A 17,192-nucleotide genomic window follows, 5' to 3' on the forward strand; every position below is an offset into this window, starting at 1 on the left:
TCCTCCCTTGGACTCACCGCCCATAGGAGGAACGGGAGGGGTCCAGTGCAATGTGGCCTGGGTGGCAGTTCAAGGTGGGGGCCTTGGCTGTCTGAACCCCAGGCATGAAAGCTGGCTTTTGGGACATGGAACGTTACCTCTCTGGTGGGGAAGGAGCTGGAGCTGGTGGAGGAGGTTGAGCGTTACCAGCTAGATATAGTTGGCCTCACCTCGACACATAGCTCTGGGTCCGGAACCTGAGTCCTTGAGAGGGGTTGGACTCTCTCTTTTGCTGGAGTTGCTCCAGGTGAGAGGCAGAGGGTGGGGGTGGGCTTTTTGGTTGCCCCGTGATTCTCTGCCTGTACGTTGGGGTTTAATCCGGTGGATCCGGTGGATCCGGTGGATCCGGCTTCCCTGCGCCTTTGGGTCAGGGAACGAGTCCTGACGATGGTCTGCGCATATGCGCCGAACACCAATTCAGAGTATCCACCCTTTTTGGAGTCCTTGGGAAGGGTACTGGGTGGTGCCCCGGCTGGGGACTTCAACGCTCATGTGGGCGATGACAGCGTGACCTGGAAGGGCGTGATTGGGAAGAACAGCTGGCCCGACCTGAACCTGAGTGGTGTTCAGTTATTGGACTTCTGTGCAAGCCGCGGTTTGTCCATAACGAACACCATGTTCGAACATAAGGATGCCCACCGGTGCACGTGGCACCAGGACATCCTAGGTTGCAGGTCTATTATCGATTTTATAGTCGTATCATTTGACCTGCGACCGCATGTTCTGAACACTCAGGTGAAGAGAGGAGCTGAGTTGTCAATTGATCACCATCTGGTGGTGAGTTGGATCAGGTGGCAGGGGAAGACGCTGCACAGACCCGACAGGCCCAAACAAGTAATGAGGGTTTGTTGGGAAAGCCTGGCAGAAGAACCAGTCAGAACGATCTTCAACTCCCACCTCCGACAGAGCTTTGACCACATCCTGGGGGCGATGGGGGACATTGAGTCTGAATGGGCCATGTTCTGCTCTGCCATTGTCGAGGCAGCTGCTGTGAGCTGAGGCTGTAAGGCTGCTGGGGCCAGTCGCGGCGGTAATCCTCAAACTCGCTGGTGGACACCAAAGGTGAGGGGAGCCGTAAGGCTGAAGAAGGAGGCTTACAGGGCATGGCTGGCCTGTGGGTCCCCAGAGGCAGCCGGCAGGCCAAGCGATGTGCAGCCATGGCGGTCGCCAAGGCAAAAACTCAGGCGTGGGAGGAGTTCGGTGAGGCCATAGAGAATGACTATAGGTCTGCTCTGAAAAGTTTCTGGCAAACCGTCCGTCGTCTCAGGGGGGGAAGGAGGCAACTTGCCCACACTGTTTACAGTGGAGACAGGAGGCTGCTGACGTCAACTGGGGAGATAATTGGGCGGTGGAAGGAGTATACTTTGAGGAACTCCTCAATCCCACCAACACATACTCCATGGAAGAGACAGAGTTTGGGGAGTGCTTGGAGGGGGTCGTCCAATCTCCGGGGCTCTGGAACTGTGGATCAGCTCTTCACTCTCGCGAGGGTGCTGGAGGGGGCATGGGAGTTTGCCTAACCAGTCCACATGTGTTTTGTGGATCTGAAGAAGGCTTACGACCGTGTTCCCAGGAACACCCTGTGGGGGGTACTCCGGGAGTATGGATTGGATGGCCCTCTACAAAGGGCCATTCGGTCGTTCTACCGGAGGAGCGTGAGTCTGGTCCGCGTTGCTGGCAGTAAGTCGGACTTGTTTCCAGTGAGGGTTGGACTCGACCAAGGCTGCCCTTTGTCACTGGTTCTGTTCATAACCTTTATGGACAGAATTTCTAGGCGCAGCCGGGTGGTGGAGGGGGTTGAGTTCAGTGGCGGGAGGGTGTCGTCTCTGCTGTTCGCAGATGAGGTAGTCCTCTTGGCGCCATCCGGCCACGACCTCTCTTGCTGGGACAGTTTGCAGCTGAATGCGAAGCGGCTGGGATGAGAAACAGCACCTCCAAGTCTGAGGCCACGGTCCTCAGCCGGAAAAGGTTGGTTTGCCCACTCCAGGTTGGGGGAGAGGTCCTACCTCAGGTGGAGGAGTTTAAGTATCTTGGGGTCTTGTTCACGAGTGAGGGTAGGATGGAGCAGGAGATTGACAGGCGGATTGGTGCGGGTGCTAAACCAGTGCGTTGTGGTGAGGAGGGAGCTTAGCCAGAAGGCGATGCACTTGATTTACCGGTCAAGCTATGTTCCAACCCTCACCTATGGTCATGAGCTTTGGGTAATGATCGAAAGAACGAGATCGTGAATACAAGCGTCCGAAATGAGTTTCCTCTGCATGTGGCTGGGCTCTCCCTTAGAGATAGGGTGAGAAGCTCAGTCATTCGGGAGGGGCTCAGAGTAGAGCTGCTGCTCCTCCATGTCAGTGGTTCAGGCATCTGGTGAGGATGCCTCCTGGACGCCTCCCTCGGGAGGTGTTCCAGGCATGCCCAGGATGGCCAGGAGGCCGACCCAGGACACGCTGGAGGGATTATATATCTCGGCTGGCCTGGGAACGCCTCGGGATTCCTCCGGAAGAGCTGGTTGAAGTGGCTGGGGAGAGGACAGTCTGGGCTTCCTTGCTGAGGCTGCTGCCCTCGCGACCCGAACCCACCGGATAAAGCGGAGGACGACGACGAAAAAATATTTATTGGGAATAGGCCAACTAAAATATATGCAGGTAAAATCCCACTGTTGTTCATATAAACATGTTTTCAGGAACATTACAAGATTAACTTAACTGGACTATGGTTCATGTACAGTACAATATGTGAAACCTCAAAAAAAGTAGAAACAATTTTTCTTGTTTTAAAAAATTATTTTATTTAGTTTTCACATATTGATTTGAGGGCTGCACGGTGGTGCAGTGGTTAGCACTGTCGGCTCACAGCAAGAAGGTTCCGGGTTCGAGTCCCGGCTCGGGCACAGGATCTTTCTGTGTGGAGTTTGCATGTTCTCCCCGTGTCTGCGTGGGTTCTCTCTGGTACTCCGGCTTCCTCCCACAGTCCAAAAACATGCAATTGGGGACTAGGCTGATTGAATACTCTAAATTCACCGTAGGTATGAATGTGAGTGTGAATGGTTGTTCGTCTCTCTATGTCGGCCCTGCGATGGACTGGCACCGGATCTTTCTGTGTAGAGTGTGCATGTTCTCCCCATGCCTGCGTGGGTACTCCAGTTCATTCCCACCATTCCACTCGGCTAATTGGATACTCTAAATTGACTGTAGGTGTGCATGATTGTTTGTCTCTCTATCTTGGCCCTGCGATGGACTGCTGACCTATCCAGGGTGTACCCCGCCTCTTGCCCGTTGACGCTGGGATAGGCTCCAGGCTCCTGGGATAGGCCCCCCCCCCCCCCGCGACCCTTAATGTAGGAATAAGCTGAAGACAATGGATGGATGGATGTTGATTTGAATATAGGGTGGCACAGTGGTGCAATGGTTAGTACTGTTGCCTCACAGCAAGAAGGTTCTGGATTTGTGCCCTGTCTCGGGCATGGGGTCTCTCTGTGTGGAGTCTGCATGTTGTCCCTGTGCCTGCGTGGGTTCCCTCCGGGTACTCCAGCTTCCTCCCACAGTCCAAAGACATCAAGAGGGGACTCGGTTAATTGGATACTCTAAATAGACTCTAGGTGTGGCTGTGAGTGTGAATGTCTGTCTGTCTATATGTGTTGGCTGTGCAATGGGATAGTAACCCGTCCAGCGTGAACCTTGACTCTCGCCCGAAGGCTGCTGGGATAGGCTCCAGTCCTTCTCTGCATCATTGAGGTGAAAATCTGAATGAGTGAATCATCTCAGCAGGTGCTGAAGGAGAAAAACATGGAGAAAAAATTCCCAAATAAAAATGTTCACACAGCAGAATGTTTGGACAATAGTAGATATTGGCTACAAATGAATGAAGAATCCTAATACAGTGAAATTCGTGTCACTTTAAATGTTAAATGTGAATGGTCGTTCTTCTCAGGGTCTGTCTTCTCCTTCCTCATGGTGCTTCTCAGGGTCGTCCCTCATCTTGTTCAGCCCTCTGGGCTCATTTCACGTCTTCTCTCCATTCTGGGGGTCCTGAGGTCCTCTAGAATTGAAGGCGAAACATCTCTTAGATAAAATAACTGTGTCAAGTCAAAGCTCTCAAACTGAATTTTTCTGTGAGTGGTGTCATATTAAGCTCTTACTTCACATATGTCCCTGTTCTCAATGGGGAGACACTCTACACACACATTGAAACATATAATTTACCTGCCTACCTGTCAGTACCCCAGGACTGTCCATGTGAGCTCAAAAGGGATGAGGAGGAGGAGAAAGAATGGAAGGAGGAGAGAAAGAGGATAAAGAACGGGAGTGGGTGGAAGAGGAAGTAGAGCAGCGGACAGGATTTGAGCAGCGGGGAGGGAGGAACAGGGAGAAGGTGTGGAGACGAGAGTAGTGGAGGGGGTGAGGAGGAACAGGGAGGTGAGAGGAGCAGATCAGTTGAGCAGGAGAGAGGAGAGGAAAAGGTTGGAGGAGGAGGAGAAAGGGGAAGAAGAGAGGTAGGAGGGGCTGGGGAAAGGGGGGAAGAACTGAAGAAGGAGGAGAAAGAGGACAAAGCATAAGAGGAGGGGGAGGAGGAAGAATGCAAGGAGGCTGAGGAAAAGGGTGAAGAGTGGGAGGGGGGAAGGGGAGGAAGAAGGAGAGCAGTGGACAGGAGTTTAGCAGCAGGGAGGGAAGCAGAGGGAGGAGGAGGAAAGGGGTGACGAAATGAGAGCATTAATTTCCTAAAAAAAAAAATTCTGCAACTCAGTCAGTCCCTTGCATTATATTACAGGACAGAAGAACTGAAAATATCACATGAACCTCCAGCAGTAAATACTGCTTTATAACAATCACGGACAAAATGTCCTTGAATTAATTCTTTTTTTGTCTTATTTTGTTCCACCATTGCCCCTACACCAACCTAGCCAGACATTTTTGGTTCTAAATGTGAATATTACATGCAATGATCTGATGATATTTTTTGCATATATATATATTTTTTTTTTAATTTATCCTCTGAATGGTCTTCTTAAAGGTTGGAAAACATTCTCTAAAAAACATTTTAGGATGGTTTTGTTTGATGCAACAGATTAAAGAACAAACAACCACCAATATCCCCAAAAATGACCTCAGAATATTGCAGTTAAAACTTTTTGTCTTAGTAAATGTTTATAGCTTAAAGCTGATGCATCAGTTGGGTTGCTTCATAGAACTCTCTACAAAATTGCCGATAGAAACTGTTTGGAAAAGGACTGACATTTCAACCAGCTTATGTCTGATGAATGAATGGATGAACCATTTGTCAGTCATAGGCTAACTTCAACTGGTCAGATTTTATCAGCTGACAAACAGAGCTCAAGTCAAAAATCAGATATCTTTTCCATCAAGAAAAACCCTTAGTGTCATTCCTTGCGCTTTTCTCAAGGAATAAATTTTCTCCACTTCCAATATAATTGATGCTATCTAAACTGTTGTAGCGTCATACTCAGGCTACAACATAACTCCTCAAAGTATGTTTTAATGGGGAGGACATTGGACATTTGGTCTAATTTCCAGCTTACCCATAGTGCTACCTATCACTGGAGACAGTTTTCAACCCATTTGGACTGATCCTTCTGCTGACGCTATCTGCAATGCTAATGCTAGCACGAGTGTATAGGATCCCATTAGCCTGCCATTAAAAAAAAAAAATCTTACACACTCCACAACACATTCCAGGCTCTTGAAATAAAGCTCCAGAATATCAATTTAAATGTGTATGTTGATAGAATAATTACAGATAGAAAACTTTTCGTACATTACATTTCTTTTTGAGGGACAAGCCTCGGGAGTAATTTTACCTTTCCTCTAGTAGGTAGTAGTGGGCTCATGTTACAGCTGCGGTGGACTGATATGCAGTGATTGCAGTCAGGAAGTAGCAGTGTAACTGTAGCCCACACTTTGTTTACATCCACACCAGTCAGAAGAGGAGCTAACTCGTTGGTATTTTATTTTATTCTACAGTGGCTACTGTTGACAGAGAAAGTGATGCATCTGATTTTGAAGACATGAATGAAGATTTTGTGTTGAGCAACCAACCCAAATGTCCAAAAAGTGAATCTCCTCTTTGAGATATTATATGTTGGGAATTTGGGGGCGGCATGGCTCAGAGGTAGAGTGGCCATCTGGCAACTGAAGGGTCGCTGGTTCGATCCTCACTTCCCCCAGTGACCATGTTGAAGTATCCTGGAGCAAGATACTGAGTCCCTAATTGCTCGGCATGGCCCTGCAACAGACTGGTGATCCATCCAGGGTGTATCCTGCCTCTGGCCCAATGTCATCTGGGATAGGCTCCCTCACTCATATTACCAAGCCCATAAACATGACTGAAGCTTAAGAGGCTTATGAGAAGCACGTTAGCACAAGGAACATACGACAAAGCTGTGAGATGGATGAAATAGTATAACTGCTTTGAGAAGAGTCAGCAGTATCAGAGGCAGCAAACACTAGTTTTTGTTGACAGAAACATGATGCCCTTTTCAAAGCCATCCTGATACAACAAGATCAGATCAGCTGATATATAACAGTAGCATCAGTGCTAACAGCAAGTGTTTGCAGCTATGTTGCAGAACTGTTTAGCAAATAGCACAAAATGCTGCTGAATAGTGAGCAGGCTGCCATTTAGTGGTGGAAAGACATGTTTATATGTGTGGTCCTAGTTATTTAAATACATTAAATTTATTAAAATCTAAACGTAACACCTGCATGGGAACTACCCCTTGGACTAAATCATCCATAAACAGGGATATTGGTGCCTACTGGCAGTTTTCACAGCACCTATTTAATTTTAAAAAAAATTGTAACTAGAATGCAGTTTTAGATCACATATCCACGCCTAGGCAAACTTTCATCTGCCTCACACTTTTTACCCTAATTACAACTGCGATGAGTGGGCACTTGCACACCTACACGTTACAAAGGGCAGGTGTTGTGTACAGTGAGAAGGTGGTCTGGTGCAAAGATCACTTCCTGTGACCGCTAGGTGTCACCAGAGAACACACATGTACGATATGCACGTCACCTGAAAACATCAGGGTAACTTCCTGTAACAATGAGGTGGTGCTATGGCCATGACTTAAATTCAGTTTGTAGAAGTTGTCATGTTGAAACTCTCATCAAACATGTGAAGTTTGAAAGAAAGCTGAGCATGTGGACACCAGTTAAAACTGCCTTATGTTCTATAGGGAAATATTCAATTGCCCACCTTGCCACAGTAACAGCCTTAAGCAGAGTCACAGTCTTCTCTAAACACATACACCACATTTTTAAGGCATTTCTGAGCGAATCTGAGACAGATCTGGTTGACCCACTAGGAGGAGGATATTGAAATCTAAAACATTAATGAATAAATACATAAATAAATCCATGCCATTTCCTGTTGCCACCAGGTGGGGCTATGATTAATATGCCCCATAATTTAAGGAGGTCTCTATACACCTCATCTAAGGCTTCAAAGTTTTCTTGCATAACACTGCAACCACACAAACAAACACTGCAACTGAAATCATGACCTCTTTGGTGAAGATCAAAACAATATTTCTTTTGGCTCTCTTCCATTCAGATGGACTGGAGTTAGTTATCATTCTCTTTTTATTCTTTATTACACATGAAACATGACTATAATTACTTTGATCAGTTTCACCAGGGTTTACCAGCTTTGACATGTCAAAATGGCTGCTGTGGAAATGGCTTATTTTCCTCAACAACTGGATGAGGACATTATAAACTACTGAGTTTTTGACTAATTAAGTAGGTTTTGATTGACTGTTTGTTTGTGTGTGTGTGTGTGTGTGTGTGTGTGTGTGTGTGTGTGTGTGTGTGTGTGTGTGTGTGTGTGTGTAAATGGGTGTAAGTGTAAATCTTTATAACAACTAATGTTAATGATTGGGAGTTGTAGTTCATTAAAAATCAGTTTAAAAATTGATTCCTTAAAGGCAAGCAGAGACTTAAAGACCATAATAATCAATATAAATAAATGAAAATATAAAATCAGCAATAACAAAATATTTACTAATACTTACAAAATTGAGTTGTTATTGTACGATCTATTTTAAAAACCTATTAATTTATGTTGCACACGTTGTTTTGCAACTTGAATTTTACAGTACAAATGATAATAGCGCTAGTAATTTGCAATTTTGCATTAGAATAACCATCCATTTTCTTCTGCTTATCCTGTTAAGGGTTGGGGGGGGGGGGGGGGGGGGGCTGGAGCCTATCCCAGCAGCTTTCAGGCGAGAGGTGGAGAGGACAACACATATAGACAGACAACCATTGACACTACAATCAATTTAGAGTATCAATCAGCCTCGTCCCCTCTTGATGTCTTTGGATTGTGGGAGGAAGCCGGAGAACCCAGAGAGGAACCACGCAGGCACAGGGAGGACATGCAAACTCTACACAGAAATAAAGATCCCTTGCTGTGTCGGGGCTGGAACCCTAAACCATCATGCCGTGAGGTGACAGTGCTAACCACTGCACCACGTGCCACCCGCATTAAAATAACAAAATACTTAATTTGAATCCATCCAACATTTTAACAATTAATATAATCATATATTAGCAATCGCTATTTATTATTATTTTGTGTTTCAGTTCAACTCCTGGAGGTCTTTTACACCATCTAATGTCACTTATGCTGAGAAAGGTGCAAATTGACCTTGTGTAGCACTGGACAGGGTGTCAGGTTGCTCTGCACACTATCACTTGAGTGTGTACAAACAGACATGCATGGAATATGTAGAGGTAAACATAGCAAGGAAAAAAAGATGCATGTACAGTATATGCAGGATATCTGAGCTCCTGCTTTGTTTCCCAGCGGCAGCTGAAGGCCAAATTCTCTGAATAGACATCCAGATGACGAGCACATGAATATGAGCTGATGTCATCACACTGGATGAATATGTGCTCAGATAATAGATGATAATTGACAATTAGTCTGTCCTCCTCTGCTCTTTGACCTTTTTCTGTCAGTCCAATTTACTGTATTTCTCTGAATGAGTTCAGTAGCAATGGTGTCCCTGTTTCACAGCAAGGTGAAACATAATAACTGAAAGGTCATATCTAATTTTTACAGTGAGCAGCAGTATTGGAGAAACATTTAGCTGTGTATTGAATTAATATTTTGCATTTCTCAAACAAAACACTTGGGAAATGTCAATGAAGCAATAATTCACCCCAGATTAGATTGCTTGTTGCATCTTTGTCAGTCCACCACTTTAGTCAAGACTGAAGTACCTCACCAACTATGGAATAGGTTCAGTAATGAATAGCTAAAACTCGAAGGATGACTAATTTGTACACACGTTCTGAATTAGGACCAGCTTTACCTTACTTTAGCATTAAAATGTTCTTGAATTTATAACTAGATTTAAACTAAACCAAAGGTGTCTTGAATATCCAATCGGCAACTTTAAAATATGAGTTGAATACAATGAAATCCCTCAATCCCATCCAATTCAGAAGTCAAAGAAATGAAAATGATGGCGAAAATGCTTCAGTTCATCTCTCCATAGGATTGTCCTGGCAGAACCAAGCTACAAACTTCTTGGAGAGATTAAGGGGACTTTGCTATAAGGTGAGACCTTCATCCAGAAAGATATCCAGCCTGAAGAACCAATAAAAATGGAAAATTCTGTACTGGTAATTGGTCAGATAACTGTGGAGAGACTGGTTGGAAGAGGTGGTACCTGCAGGCTAATCTCACAGTGCTTACTTTGGTGTATCCAAATTTGGGAAGGAAAAAACTCCTGAGTATGTACGATAAAAGCTTAAACTCTGCTTGCTACTTCTCCCTAACAAAGCTTCTGGAGTCTGAATCTCTTGCCTAACAAAGTTTCCATGTGCCTTTTAAGAACTGTGCTCCTGACTACTCTTAGTGACTGCTCAACCAGGACTCCAGCAAATTCAGACTGACTCTTCCAGTACTCCAACTAAAAGTCTCACTTGGAGTTCTACCATGAGAATACTCTACAGTGTACGAATGATATTTCATCAACGACAAAACAACAGCAAAATTTTCCATCCATTTTCTTCCGCTTATTCTTGTTAAGGGTCACAGGGGGGCTGGAGCCTATCCCAGCGGGTTTTGGGCGAGAGACGGGGTTCACCCTGGACAGGTCGCCAGTCCATCACAGGGCCAACACATAGAGACAGACAACCATTCATACTCACATTCAAACCTACGGTCAATTTAGAGTATCCAATTAGCCTAGTCCCCAATCGCATGTCTTTGGACTGTGGGAGGAAGCCGGAGTACCCGGAGAGAACCCACGCAGGCACGGGGAGAACATGCAAACTCCACACAGAAATAAAGATCCCTTGCCGAGTCAGGGGTGGTACCCTGAACCTTCTTGCTGTGAGACGACAGTGCTAACCACTGCACCACTGTGCCGCCTGCAAAATTTTCCAAGAATGTCAATTCATAAACTCACAAACATGCTATCTTCTTCATCCAGCCATACAGGCTGCATACATACATACATACATACATACATACATACAAACATACATACTCACACAAACACTTTCATTTGAGTTAAAACCAACCAACTATATCACCACTACTTTGACACATGAATAAGTGTGGATGATTTGTTCCAACTTGCTGATTGTGCCTGACAGTACCATGAAATTTAGTTTGTTTCAGCTCACATAAAAGTGTTTGTTGATTACTGAGCATACAGATGGATAAAGGAGAAGTGGATGATTTTAAGCAGTTTTGCAGTTTTTTTATCAGTGGAGATTAGCTTCGAGCTAAATATTCTGACTGGCTAATTCTACATTCTGAAGTCACAAAAAAGTGAGGAAGGAGGAGAAAAACATCTTTGTTAGTTCAAGTAATCTAGTTTGGAGTACTTGAAAGGCATGAAAACACTTTTATGGTGAAGTATTGTGTTTAAATGTAGAATTTAAAGCTTTAGATAGCACTTTTGCCCGGTTCATGACCGTGTGATCACTAGCTATGGGTGGTGTCCTGTCAGTGCAATAATAATAATAATGTTAGTCTGTATTGCAATTGCACAAACTAATTGCATATTGTTACACCTTGAATAGTCATGATTTCAGCTGGCTTATCATCATCATATCACACTTTATCTTATAAACCTTCTTCGTGATTCTGTCGGCAAAAAGGGGGCCATAAAAGGCTTGGGACCGTGTGTATTGAAAGTCATCAAGTAGCTCTTCTGTTTCCTCCCCCTGCAAAGTCTCAAAAATCCTCATCACCTACAAGGGAGTTATTCGGCAGTTGCACCAAAGCCTTGTGCTTGCACTCAAACCAAAAATGCTTCCTCATGAAGATAATTTTCACCCACTAATAGTGTTTCAAGATGAATACTGTGAGAACATATGTTTTAATGTGTTTTCCACATTATGCCATCAACACTTTCCTTACACATCTACTGTTATAAACTGAATCTAGTTGCAGTTTAGCCTGTTTTATTTTTATTTTAATGATTTTTTAGTAGCACACACACACACACACACACACACACACACACACACACACACACAAACACACACAAAATCAATCACTCACAAACCAGTTATCCCAGAAGAGCTACTTCTGTTGTGCCTTTCTGACACCATCTCCAGCCGCTCTTCTGGGCCAACTCAATGTTCACCACCCTGGAGTCGAGTGCAGGGGTTCCAACAGTACCTGAACCGAGCAGCAGTGAGAGCAAACACACATACACATGCAAGCATGCACACGCTCCATCGACTTCGGTCAGCGCACAATGCCAGCTGCAGCCTGCTGTACACTGGCACATGCAAGCCTGATGTCCCATAAGGGGACATGTTTGTTTTGTGTGTGTGTGTGTGTGTGTGTGTGTGTGTGTGTGTGTGTGTGTGTGTGTGTGTAAAGGTTGAAAGGCTTAGCCCAAAATCCTGCTACCCAGCTGCTACAGTTAGATGGCCAAAATTAACTCAATAGTTTCAACAACAGAATTTATAATCTCTATTCCATCCTCCAAATGGGAGAAAGATCTGTCGATCAATCCACACCCTAACTTTTGGATACAAATCTGCTCCAACACATTTAGAATGATTCGCAGTGGTAACCTACAATTAATAAATTACAAGGTTCTCACAGAACACACTACACAGGACAAAGGATGTTCCAGATGGGCCTCACACAAACAAACACACAAATCCTGCATGCTTCTCACTGCTCTAAGCATCGCAAAGAAGGCCATCCTGATTAATTGGAAATCCAAGAACAACCTAAGCATCACTCAGTATAGAAACCTTTTATTAGACCACATTTCCATGGAGAGAATGTCTGCTTGGGAGGAAAGTCGATCGTCAGAGTTCGAACAAATCTGGTCCCCGATAATTAAATCCATCACATAGTTTTGATGGGGGGGACTGGGCTTCGTGGCTCTGGCCCCGGGGCGGGTGGCTATGGACGCTGGCTACCTTGAGTGTCCGGTGGCTCGCTGGGCTGGTGGGCCCGGGGTTACTGCCTTCTGCCGCCTGTTGAGGGATGGTGTGGGGGGGCGCGGGGGCGGCTTCCCCTATCATGGCGGCACACGGTGGGATTGGGGGTTGAGGGTCCTTGGGCTGGGTCGGGGCCTCCACCCGGCATGGGGGGGTCGGGGGCCCAGGGCCCTAGTGCCGGGGATTCGCGCCGGTCCCCCGGTGGGGTCCTGCGGTGGGGGGGCTGTGGTCGCCCGGTCCCCGGGCACTGGCGGGGTGTGCTGGGGCCTGCCGTGGCGGCTGGGGCATGCTTGCCCCCGGACGATGGGAGGAGGGTGGGGAAGGAAGGTCAGGTGGGGGTTGGAGAGGGAGGGGGGTCGGGGGGAGGGGGGTTGGGGGGTAGGGGGGTGTCAGGAGGGAGGGAGGTAAGGGGCTGGAGAGTGAGGTAGAGGTGGATTGCTTGGCACCTGGGACTTGCTGGCTTGGGGCCCTGCCGCTCCCCCGGGGGGTCGCACCACATTTGGGAGGGGTTTGCTAACCTCGGCCCGTCCTCGGGCGGGCTGGGCCCTGGCGCGATGTCCTGGACTGCCGCCACTTCCGGACAATGGGAGGATGCTGGGGAACGTCTGAGGAATGGGGGCTGTCCTCCTTGATGCTGATCGAACTGGGGGCCCTGACCATGGGCTGCTGGCTGGTTGGTCGCGGGCCCTGCTGTTGTGCGGTGGCTCGCTCGCTGGCGGTTTCACTAAGTCTGAGGTGCCCTGGACCGTATCAGCATCTATGGAGTTCTCAGCCCCTGTATGGAGGAAGATGAGAGTATGATTGTTTTGTCCGGGGGTGGCGGTCCTGGGTGTGCGTGCCTTCGGCTCACCCCGGCAGGCGGGCTGGGCCTCTCGGGGGGAGTGGGGGGTCCTGGCTGGCTGATGGTGCCCTATAGCCTGAAGCCCGCCTGCTCTGGGGGGAGGGGGAGAACAGGGGATGGGGATCGTGGATTGGGGGGGGATAGCTCTGTTCGGGGGCGGTGGGCCTGGTCGTTGTGGTCGGCTGAGGTTGCCCCGCCTGGGTGTGGGGTGTGGGTGGGTGTCAGCCTCGCCGCTGGTGGACCTCTTGGGGGGCTCTGGTCGATTCTCGGGCCAGAGGGGCCCAATGCCCCTGGGCTCTGCTCATGACCGGGGTCATCTCTGCCCCTTCTCTCTGTGGGTTGCTTCCGGGTGGGGGTTGCTGCTCCTATGCTTTCCTACGGGTCCTGGCATGGGTTGGACCTGTGGCTGTTTCCTGGGGGGAGGGGTGGCCTGGGGCTCCCCGTGTCTTGGGGGTTTCTGGGTGCTCTGGTGGCCTGGTCCTGACCTACCTGCTATCCTGGACTGGGGGTGTGATGTCCTGGCCCCCCCACATCAGCTACAGCCAGCTACGCACAGCATCCAAGACAAACCGTAGCACACACACATACACACACACACATACACACGCGTATACACACATACACGCATGCGGCGCACAACTGACCCATAAACACACACTCAGACATTTATCTTAAAATTACATTAAACCAAATGATAAGCCTGCACAGGAAATTCTGCAACCAATGTTTTATCCTTGTTTTTTCTTCTTTTCTCCTCTCTGTTGTTGTTGTTACTTTTTCTTTGTTTGTTTGTTTGTTTGTTTGTTTTTTGTTTTGTTTTTTGTTTTTTTTCTGCTATTGCTGTTGTTGTTTTTGTCTCCCCCCTCCCCCTTGTCTTCCCAATCCTGTCCCTGTTCTCTCTTCCTATCCACTCCTGAGCCTCAGTCCGGTAGCTTTATCAATGAACCAATACCATTCCTAATAAAATTAAACATAAATGGCAATAGGAGGAGTTTATCAGATTCCTCCTATGCAGAGTAAAACTGCTTCAGTACAACAAGGCACCAGGAACATTGATGCTGCTTGCCCCAGCTACTGAACAGGACAGGTAAAAAAAAAAAAAAAAAGATGGCTAAAAAGACCCACATCAACAGATGTACATTACAAACCATACAAAATACCATGTCACACTCAGAATGTGTGTACTGGACATGCATGTGTGTATAGAGGAGGCTGTTAACTTTCCCTGTGAAAACTTTCAGCAATTTGAGCTGAACGTTAGCAGTACTATGTGTTTACAAGTGCAGTATACTGAGATGTCCTTGGCCAGTTTACAGAGCCACTTCTGAAATCTGGTGTCAGTTTACCAGTGCAGACTGAGAAGTGTACTGATGCTGATGGGCTGAAAGGTAGCTGGGAATCACTCTACTGTAGTTCTACCTGGTACTGAAATGTAAGAGAATTAGTGAGAGTTAAAAACAAAAACTTGACCGGTAGCGCTTTATGGTTGACTGTAGATCACAATGTGTAGGATGCTCTTAGAAGGAGGAGACACAGCAATCAAAACAATAGGGAAAAAAATCCAGGCACTCAAAAAGTGAACAAAGACGGGAGTATTTTAAAAATTGTTCATGAATCCAGAATCAAACTGTTTAAGGCCAGACAACTTGCACAAGCAATTTAATTTAAGTATGCCAGATAAGTCTTTTCTATTGTTAAGGTTTTTGTTTTTGTCTTGCTAAATATTTAGTAATAGTCCTATTTTTCATTCGTTTTTGTCAGTTCTTCTGTAACTTATTGCTAATTGCCTTTGCCCCACCAAATGTATTTGATGTCTTTTCAAACCATGGCATAAAGACTAAAGATAAACAAGAAACTGCCTGATATTTATAAGAAGTTATAAAGAGAGAATGTCAACAAGAAAAGGCTCAAGAACCCCCTAGAAGATATTCAAGGGACCCTGGGTGTCTTAAAAGCCCTAAGGTTCTCATAATATGTGAACAAATTAGGATGAACACAAAACAGCACTTTCAGTTTAAGTGTAACAATAATCTGAAAAGTTAAATTACATGTTGAAAATACAGTAGATGACGTTGTGATCACCTTTATCACCAGTAAAGATTGAGCAACAATGTAGATTCCAATCAGAGGGATTTCTGGAGAATTAAACAATATCTTAAAACCAATTATTGCATTTTCATCACATCAGTATGGCGTGATGCTCAGACTAAAACAAATGGAAACCTTCTTGAATGATTTTACAGTCAGAGGATATATCTGTAAACATTATCTGCTCCTCTCCCCTTGTGACTCCACCACTTCCACATAGATGTGTAAGTTGATCCAGCCTTTCCGACAAGGGAAGGTCCCATTAGCACCAGGCAGGAGCACCCATAGGAGTTGAGAGGAAAATTGTCCCACCCCACTCTGCCCAGCATCACAACATTACTCATGAAACATTCACATCTTTATGTGGCCAGCACCATCACGCCAGCACTCCCATTGGCAGAGGCGGGATCGGCCCAGAACAGGAGATGAGGTTCTATTGGAGTGATGGGAGAGGAAGTGATAGCTGGCCAGTGGAGAGGCCACTGAGGTTGTTGGATCGATCCATCCAGCCAGCACAGACGAAGGCAAGGGCACGCACTGCAGGGTTTCACTGGTTCTTCACTCTGGAGGAGTTTAAGTATCTCAGTGCAGCGGGCATCACAAATACATTCACAAATAAGTTTAAATGATGGCACTTTTTTTCCTGTTAAGGCCGAGGTCAAGTGTGAAAAAGGATCAGTTTGCTGGAGTTATTAAGATTTTATCCATTACTGCCTTTGGGGCGTCAAGCCAGGCAAATGTTGGACAGGTTTTATAATGTCCATGTCAGATTTCCTGGAGGTGAGGAAATGAATGAGTTTTACTTTTAAAAGGATTTAATACAGGTTTGAAGCTTGTTGTTCCCACAGTCAGTCCTCTATTCAATAATAAGGGAAAGCCAGCTCATTCTATGTGGTAATCAAAGCAAAAGTATGATTGAAAGCTCCAGAGCTAATGAAATAGTTAGTAAGGACATATTTACTTGATAAAGCTTGATTATTATTATTAGCTGTATGGATGGTTTAGCTGCAATCCATAGCAAGTTGGAGGTCAAAAGTTCTGACCCAGGCATTCACCTCACTTTCAACCTCAAAGCATTTAATTGCATCTGAAAACATGCCGCCATGCAGTATAAGTAAACTGATGTTTGTAAGGGCTTTTATGAACCACAGATCAACAGAAACTGGCCACAACAGTCTTATTACAACATGTTAAAATTGTAAAAATGTATGATAAATGAATTATGTAGTTCCACTGTTGCCTCACAGCAAGAAGGTTCTGGGTTTGAGTCCCAGCTCGGGCACGGGATCTTTCTGTGTGGAGTCTCCATGTTCTCCCTGTGCCTACGTGGGTTCTCTCTGGGTACTCTGGCTTCCTCCCACAGTCCAAAGACATCAAGAGGGGACGAGGCTGATTGATAAACTGACTGTGGGTGCAGCTGTGAGTGTGAATGGTTGTCTGTCTATATGTGTTGGCCCTGTGATGGACTGGCGACCCATCCAGCATGTACCCTGCCTTTTGCCCGAACGGTGCTGGGATAGGCTCCAGCCCCCCCACAACCCTTAACAGGATAAGCGGTAGAAAATGGATGGATGGATGGATGGATGGAATTATGTGGTGCCATATTTCATGACATTAGTTGTCTATCTCAGCAAACTTGGACTGAGTGGAGTTTCTATATTTGTTGTCAGATTATTTTTAAGGCTCCGTACAGAGGACTGAGATAAACTGGAGATGTAATGGTTTTAGGTTATCTGTGTCCATTCCATTCTTGTTAACAAACAGCCATTGGGATT

General features: G+C 46.1%; 1 long non-coding RNA gene across 1 annotated transcript; it reads right to left on the reverse strand.

Annotated features, from left to right (window-relative positions):
* Positions 1-3,376: 3,376 nt before the first annotated feature.
* LOC147242731 (uncharacterized) lies at positions 3,377-4,465 on the reverse strand. Its single transcript, XR_015110736.1, has 3 exons — positions 4,244-4,465; positions 3,929-4,071; positions 3,377-3,803 (listed from the first exon to the last, which is right to left on the reverse strand). It is a non-coding gene; the product is annotated as an uncharacterized LOC147242731 (long non-coding RNA).
* Between the last annotated feature and the right edge of the window lie 12,727 nt (positions 4,466-17,192).

This window comes from Aulostomus chinensis, chromosome 20 (genome assembly GCF_037954235.1).
Source record: "Aulostomus chinensis isolate RoL2024-O1b breed Wild chromosome 20, RoL_Achi_v1.0, whole genome shotgun sequence".
NCBI classification, from domain to species: domain Eukaryota; kingdom Metazoa; phylum Chordata; class Actinopteri; order Syngnathiformes; family Aulostomidae; genus Aulostomus; species Aulostomus chinensis.